This window comes from Camelus ferus, chromosome 9, assembly GCF_009834535.1.
Source record: "Camelus ferus isolate YT-003-E chromosome 9, BCGSAC_Cfer_1.0, whole genome shotgun sequence".
In the NCBI taxonomy this organism is placed as follows: Eukaryota; Metazoa; Chordata; class Mammalia; order Artiodactyla; family Camelidae; genus Camelus; species Camelus ferus.
In genome coordinates, this window is record NC_045704.1 from 15100882 (window position 1) to 15109133 (window position 8252).

General features: G+C 47.5%; 1 protein-coding gene across 3 annotated transcripts in view; it reads left to right on the top strand.

Moving 5' to 3' along the window:
• Positions 1-8252, top strand: part of PNMA8A (PNMA family member 8A) — a 45686-nt gene that overhangs the window by 36182 nt on the left and 1252 nt on the right. The gene's annotated exons all lie outside the window — the stretch shown is intronic.

The window sequence follows — 8252 nt, forward strand, 5'->3', positions numbered from 1 at the left end:
CTGGCCGCAGCGCGGAACCTGAACCGCTCTGCTGTCCCTCCCACCTCGTGTCCCTCCCCTCCCTTCTCTTCCCCTCCCCTCCCCCCTCGCTCCCTCCATCACCGCGGAGGACCCTCGGCCTCAGCCGCCGTCCCTCTGGAGCCGCGCTGCCGCCGCTGCTGGCCCATGAGCACTGGTGGCAGTTGGGAGAGGGAAGAGGGGGGCGCTATCTAGAGGCTGCTCCGGCTGTGGTGGCGGCAGCAGCTCCTGGGTCGCTCCTCAGGCAAATGGTCTCCTATCATGGAGCCTGGGCCTCGCAGCAACCTGGGCTGGGTCAGCAGTATTTCCCCGGGGCGGGAGCGGCAGTTGCCTTCCTGATCTTTTGACAATCTGACCTTCCTCTTTTTCCACTTTGCCTGCAGTACCTGTGTCACCAAAGCCTCTACTAACCCCCATAACAAACAGCCAGTGCACTGTTTGGAAACAAGTGTGGCAGGTGGCAATCGGAGCTCGGAAATAAAGTAAGGATGTGAGGGCAGGGTTAGATTTTTAGTAGAGTGGTCAGGAAGCTCTCCCTAGGAATGTGACATCTGAAGACAGACCCACACGAAGTGAAGGACAGAGTCCTGCAAATATCCTGGGGAAGGGCACTCCCGGCAGCGGGAACTGCGAGTGCAACGGCCCCGAGGCAGGACTACGCCTGGTGGTGTGTCCCCTGAACATCACAGAGACCTGGGCAGCTGAAGCCACATGAGAGTGGTGGGACAGAGGCAGAGAGGGGACACGGGGACAGAGTGAGTAGACCAGTGCTGTCCAAGATGCACTCTACCACTGAGGTATATACCCTGCCCCCAAGAGAAGTTTCTGTGAGGTTTCTGTGAGGAAGGAAATATCCTGTACTTGCTCTGGAATAGCCACGGGCCATGTGTGGCTCTTGAGCACCTGTACCGCGGCTGGATCGACTGAAGAAATGGATGCTCAATGTTATTTAACCTTAATTATATTTCAGTTTACATTGTCCCAGTTGGCCACTGGTTGGTTATCCTATTAGGACAGAGCAGGTTTAACCATTGAAAGGACTTTGGCTTTGACCTTAAGTGACATAGGAAGCCATTAGAGGCCTTGAGGAAGGGAGTGATTGTCTGGGACTGGACTAATTATTCAAACCAAATTATAAGACTCCCTCAGACTCAAGCAGAGGAGAAACAGACTCAACCTCTTGCTGGGAGAAGTACCAGGCACAGACAGGGAGGGGAAGAATTGATAGCGGCCGTTTCGGAGACAGTTCTCCACGGTGCGCCCTCTGGCGGCGGCTGGCAGAGAAGAGACCTGTGTCACTTTGTTCTGCTGGAGAGTCTACACAACTTTCTCTGCCCTCAGACTCCAGAGTGAGCATCTGCCAAGGGCTCCGATGTGGGGTGGACATTTTGATGATCTGCAGGTGGCTGAAGGAACGTTGATTATTTTTAAGGCAAGGAGGGTTTAAATAGTGCTTGCCGAGCCAGTCCCCAAATTCAGCCCTTAGATGCCTCTGGGGTTGTGATTTTAGACTCAGCAGGATTTTCAAGGCAGTCGCTTCAGGGAGCCAGGGTTTTCACTCCAGATCAGTGTTTATCTGGAATGTCCCAGCCACCCCTCACTGTCACCAGAGAAACGACAGAACACAGATGGGGAGGGGAGAGAACTTACCTGGGCTTCTGGGAGGGAGCTGGATGAAGACATCCATTGGTCCCCTATTCTTACGGGGTGGGGGAGCAGGGGGGATGCGGAAGCAGTGAATTGGGGTACGGATACTTCAAGTGGGCTGCTTGGGCTTGCTCCCACCCTCCCCCCATCCTTCTTATGACCTTTGCTGGTTACTAACCTTTTGGTATCTCCATTTACCCACCTAAATAAAGGGATTGTGTTCCTTTAGCAATGTCTAGAAGATGGAAAAGGCTGTGATGTGCTTGTTCTTAGTGCAGGATGGGACCTCCTCCCCTGTCCTCCCCAGGACAGTCTGATAAAGTTTATTAATCAGCCTCAGCCGCTCACTTCCAGTCCACCCCCCAACCCCGTGACCCTGATGCTGGTGCTGCTGTGTATAGAGACCACTGTGAGCACCAGGGGGTTGCACCATCCTGTGTCTGGTGACTCAGGTCCCTTGTGATCTGCCCTAGTGCACTCCAGTCCTCCCCCCCACACCCCACTTTCCCCGTGCCCCTGGCATCCGGAGGATCACAGGGGGAATGGGGTATCTAGTCACAGCCTCTCCAGATAAATGACCAGGAGTGGGATTGCTGGATCATATGGTGAGTTCATTCTTAGTTTTTTAAGGAACCTCCATACTCTCCTCCATAGTGACTGCACCAACTTACATTCCCACCAACAGTGTAGGAGGGTTCCTTTTTCTCCCCACCCTCTCCAGCATTTATCATTTGTGGACTTTTTAATGAGGCCATTCTGGCTAGTGTGAGGTGATATCTCATGGTAGCTTTGATTTGCATTTCTCTAACAATTGGTGATGTTGAACATCTTTTCACGTGCTTGTTGGCCATCTGGAAGTCTTCTTTGGAGAGATGTCTATTTAGGCTTTCTGCCCATTTTTGATTGAGTTGCTTGGTTTTTGTTTTTGATATTAAGCTGTATGAGCTGTTTGTATATTTTGGAAATTAGTCCCTTGTCAGTTGCATCATTTGCAAATATTTTCTCCCATTCTGTAGGTTGTCTTTTTGTTTTGTTAATGGTATTCTTAGCTGTGCAAAATGCTCTGACGTTTAATTAGGTCCCATTTGTTTACTTTTGCTTTTATTTCCATTACTCTAGGAGCTGGTTCAAAAAAATATTGCTGTGTCCAAGAGTGTTCTCCCTATGTTTTCCTCTAGGAATTTCATAGTATCTAATTTTACATCTAAGTCTTTAAACCATTTTGAGTTTATTTTTGTATATGGTGTTAGGGAATGTTCTAATTTCATTCTTTTACAGGTAGCTGTCCAGTTTTCCCAGCACCACTTATTGAAGAGACTGTCTTTTCTCCATTATATATCCTTGCTTCTTTTGTCATAGATTAATTGACCGTAAGTGCATGGGTTTATTTCTGGACTTTCTATCCTGTTCCATTGATCTATGTCTGTTTTGGTGCCAGTACCATACTGTTTTGATTACTGTAGCTTTGTAGTATAGTCTGAAGTCAGGGAGCATGATTCCTCCAGCTCTGTTCTTTTTCAAGACTGTTTTGACTATTTGGGGTCTTTTGTGTTTCTACAGAAAGCTTAACGTTTTTTGTTCCAGCTCTGTGAAAAAATGTCATTGGTAATTTGATAGGGATTGCAATGTCTTCCTCCCCTTTACATGCAGATAATGAACTGCCTTCAAGTTAGCTACAGGACTTTGGAGCCCAGGAAAGAGGAGGGAGCTAGAAAGGGCTGAGAGAGGGAGGGGTGGGCCAATAGGGAAGGTCTGGAGGGGAGTGTCCATCATGCCTGTTTGGGGATCCAGCAGCCTGTAAACCAGTTCCAAAGAGAGAGAGAAACTGCCCCTCGTGAGTCATGGGGCAGCTCTGGGAAAGAGGCCCAGAGAAAAATCCTTTAAGTTCTCCTGTCTGAGTGACAGGAAGACTGAGGCTCAGATAGGGGACAAAGAAAAGCATGAAAGCATGAACGCTAAGTATTTTGATTCAGGCTGTTAAAATTGACAGTCGAAACCAAATTATGCAAATTAGAAATATGTGTATCCTATACAAATTATGAAGATTAGGGTGGAAAACAGCCATGCAGATTAGAGAAAAAGTACTCCCTTTACCTGGGTACTTTACTGCCACCTGCCGGAACAGTGTTGTAATGACTATAGAACACCATGGAGCTAACTAACAGCGCCCCCTAGAGCTGTAGAGTTGACAGTCAAAAAAGTAATGAGAAATCTCCATGTTAAAAAAAACAAGTAATGAGAAATCTCCAAAGGACAGATGGTTAACAAAAATGCTTTGAGAATTGCAAAGCTCTGAGGGTGTTACGAATATTTCAGTGGTAAGACTGGGAACTATCCACGTAACATTTTCTAAAAGAAGAAAAAAGAGCAGATTATCCAGGTGGGATGAAATCTTTATTTAACTTAAATCTTTATGTATGGTGTCTCCCCGTGATGAAAATTTAGTATATTTTGTTTGCTGAAAAGGTTTAAAAGCTTTCTCCCAAATGTTCGGCTTTTAGCATTAGCATCAAAGGTTTCATTATCTCCTACTCAAGAAGCTCTGTCCCTTCCTAGCTGGGTCCTCAGGCAAACTGCTGCCTGACTCCATGCCCCGGTTTCCTCATCTGTAAACTGGTAATACTTGTGGTGAGAAGCCAGTGTGTCCCTGCCTGTAAACTCCCTGACACAGAGTGCTCAATAGCACTGCACACTGGGTGAAGGGCACAGACTCCAACCAGCTCTATGTTCAAATTCTAGCTCTGCCATTTGCTGGCTGTGTGACCTGGGGCATGTAATTCAACCTCTCTGTCCTTCAATGTGCTCATCTGTAAAATAGGCATCAAAAAGTGTGTCTATTCATAGTGTTGCCATAAAAAGTAAATGTTGGGGGGAGGGTATATAGCTCAAGTGGTAGAGCACATGCTTAGCATATACAAGGTCCTGGGTTCAATCTCCAGTATCTTACAAGGTCCTGGGTTCAATCCCCAGTACCTCCTCTAAAAATAAAATAAATAAACCTAATTACCTCCTCATAAAAAAAAAAAGTAAATGTTAATACATTTTAAGTACTTAGAACAGAGCTGGCCATGTAACAATTCTGAGTTGCCTGAAAGGGTTTCCATTTTATAGATGAGGAGACTGAAGCTTGCACAGATGTAAAGCTTTCCTTGAAGGCCTTCCCTCGGGACCTAAGTGTCAGTGGGAGAGAGCTGCTGGTTCTGGGCAGACTGCTTTCCTGCCCAGGGTCTCTGGGAGGCCAGGGTGAGTGGTGTTCCCCCAGCACCCCTGCTCCACCTGACTTCCTTCCCAAGGTCCCACATTCCTGTTTTTTAAAAAAAAATTTTTGTGGGGGGAGGTGATTAGGTCTATTATTTATTTTTAGAGATAATGGGGATTGAACCCAGGACCTCATGCACGCTAAGCATGTGCTCTACCACTTGAGCTATACCCTCCCCACCCTGAATCCCTATTTTTAAAGTGAATGTTTCTTGTCTTGCAAACGCTGACCCCAAGTGTTTTTGTTTTGTTTTGGGTTTTTTTTGGGGGGGTAATTAGGTTTATTTATTGATTTATTTATCATCATTTAATGGAGGTACTGGGGATTGAACCCAGGACCTCGTGCACGCTAAGCACTGCAGTCTACCACTGAGCTACACCCTCTGTCCCCCATTTATTTTTCATTGTAGCTAAATACACATAGCAGGCAATTTACCCCTGAAACCATTTTAAAGTGCACAGTTCGAGTGCCTCAGTACATTCACTGTGTTGTGCAACTAGCATGTCTGTCTAGTTCCAGAACATTTCTATCGCCCTTAGAAATCTCTCGTACCCCTTAGGCAGTCACTCCCCTTTCTTCCTTCCCTCCAGGCCCTTGGCAACCACTCCTCTGCCTTCTGTCTCTATGGATTTGCCTGGTGCGGACATTTCAGATAAATGGGATCCTACAATATGTGGCCTTTTGTGTCCGGCTTCCTCGCTCAGCATCGTTTTCCTGGTTCATGCTGTAGCATGCATCAGAACGTCACTCCTTGTTACCGCTGAGTTAATAGCTCATTGTAAGGATAGACCACATTTTTTTCCCCACCCATTTATCAGTTGACGGGCACTGGGTTGTTTCTGCCTTTTGGCTGTGGTGAATAATGCTGCTCTAGTACTAGTTTTGTTTAAACAACTGTTTTCACTTCTCTGGAATGCATACCTCAGGACAGAACACTGGGACTATACCTGGGGATGGTAATTTTAACTTCCCGGGAAACTACAAAACCGTGCGCCACAGCGGCTCTGCCCTTTCCCATTCCCTCCGCCAACGGAGGAGGCTTCCACTTTCTCTGCAGCTGCTGGTTTACAGGACAGGCTGCAAAGCACAAGTCTCCCCAGAACGCCTGACGCCACCCCTTTAGTCATCCGGAGATAGATGCTTGCCCCCACCAGTCTGGCCCCATCAGGTTTCAACTGCTCACATCCACGTTCATTTTCAAATTCCTCAGTCGGGCTCCCCTCCATCTTTGGGCCTCTAGCCCCGTGGTCATGTTAACTGTGGATGTAGGCAGAGCTGGGGGTCCAAACCCTGACTCCTTGCTCACTCTGTGGGCCCCAGGGCAAGTGGCTACTGTGTCCCAGCAGCCTCCCCCTCGTGGTAGAAACACCAGAAGAAAAGCAGAGGGAATTTCCCTGGAACCCGGGTGTAGGGAGGGCAAGGCCTTCAAAGTGACTCACAACCCGGAGGCAATACAAGAAAAACCAACATATCTGATTTCTTAAAAAACAAACTTTTGCGTGGCAAAAACACAAGCAAGGTCTAAAGATAAAAGGTTAGGATATGGTAAATAATATGACTTAAAAAATAGACTGAGAGAAAATTATGTGCAACACATACAAATACAGGGCCTTCTAGTCTATCACTAAGTACTAGTCCAGCTGGAAATCCACAACCAAGGCTGATGAGGAAGAAACCTCAGACAGACCCCAAATAAACATCCCTTAGCCAAAGAGGGGGAGGGGGACTGCATTCTTCACAAATGTCAGTGTAAAAGACAAAGAGGCTGAGGAAATGTTTCAGATTAAAGGAGACCAATGAGGCAGGAAAACTAAATGTAACCCAGGGCATTATTGATGGGGTCAACAGATACAAGGGGAATACAGTCAGGAGATTTAAATACTATTATCATACCAATGTTAAATTTGCTAGTGAATAACTACTGTGATTATGTGAGCGCATCCTTACTCTTCGGAAAAACACAGTGAAGTATGTTCTGCAACTTATTCTCAAATGACTCAGGAAAAAAGTGTGTGTGTGTCCATGTGTCCGTCCGTCTGTCTCCACACACACACACACAGATACCTGGATCCAGTGTGACAGATGGAACAGAAGGTTTTGTAATAGGTGAATCCAGGTAAACAATACACGGGTGTTCTTTGGACCTTTCTTGTAACTTTTCATCTTTAAAGTTGTTTTCAAAGTGAAAAAAAAAAAAAAAAGAAAAGAAAAAGAAACCATCAGTATTTTAAGAGGAATGCCAAGCAGTATGCAATCCGAAATGGAGTCACCCTTAAAATAAAAAACAAACAGGTGACAAATTAATGGCTAGCTGTAGGCTTCTTTCTATAGGAATAATCGCGTATCTGGGCTTAAAAGTTAATTCTAGGCATCTTGGGGTCAACCAATAAACTTGCTTTGAATCAAAAATTAAAATTATTAAAAAACTTCGTCTGAAACTGCTGCCAACAGAGGGTCTTGGTGAGGCCTTGTGAGGCAGGCAGCATCCTGGGGAGACAACCTCTACAGGATCTATTTCCCCACCCCCTTGAATCTGGGTCAGCCTAGTTGGCTTGCTTGATGGACACATGCAGTGGAACGGATGCACCCGGAATTCCAAGACCAGGTCAGGAGCCCCTGTGGCTTCTGCCTGGGCATCCAGGATGCTCGCCATGGGCCCCAGCGGGAAGCCCAAGCCGCAGGGAGGCACCTGAGGGGTCAAAGTCCTCACTGGAGCCCCCACCCCCCACATCTGGTATCATCTGAAAAAGGGGGATCCAGAGGAGCTCAGACTTGAAAACAGAAATCTCTCCAGGGGCCCAGGCCAGGGAGAGCAGCCTGAATGTGATTCAGTATTACCCTTTGATGGAGAATAAAAGGGGAAGTGGTAGAAAATACCGCCAGTCTTTCTTGGCAGGTGGAATCTTCTGCTTTGTTGTGTGGTGTAGGAACCAAGGCTGGCCTGCCCTGAGGGGGGTCTGCCCTGCTGGACTGGGAGCAGCCTCGGTAAACACTTGCTGAAGGGGACTGGCAGAGGGAAGGATGAGTTTCTTCCAGCTTCTGCTCTGACAGGGCCTCAGTCGCCCAACCTGCACTTTGTCTCCCCATCCGCATGTGTCCTGGTGACTGGGGTTCTCTGTCCCAGCGTTAGAACCCTCCCTCAGAGCCTGCTATGATGGGGGACACAGGGGTGGCTGGGCTGGTCAGCCCAAGACCAGCTAGCTCCACAGCACCCCAGGGAGACGAGATGAGGGGTGGGACTCTGGCTCCCCCACCCCTCTGGATCTCCTAATGAAGTGGTCTCACCCCAATCCCAGCAGCTCCCACGGTTCCACCATCTGAGACAATC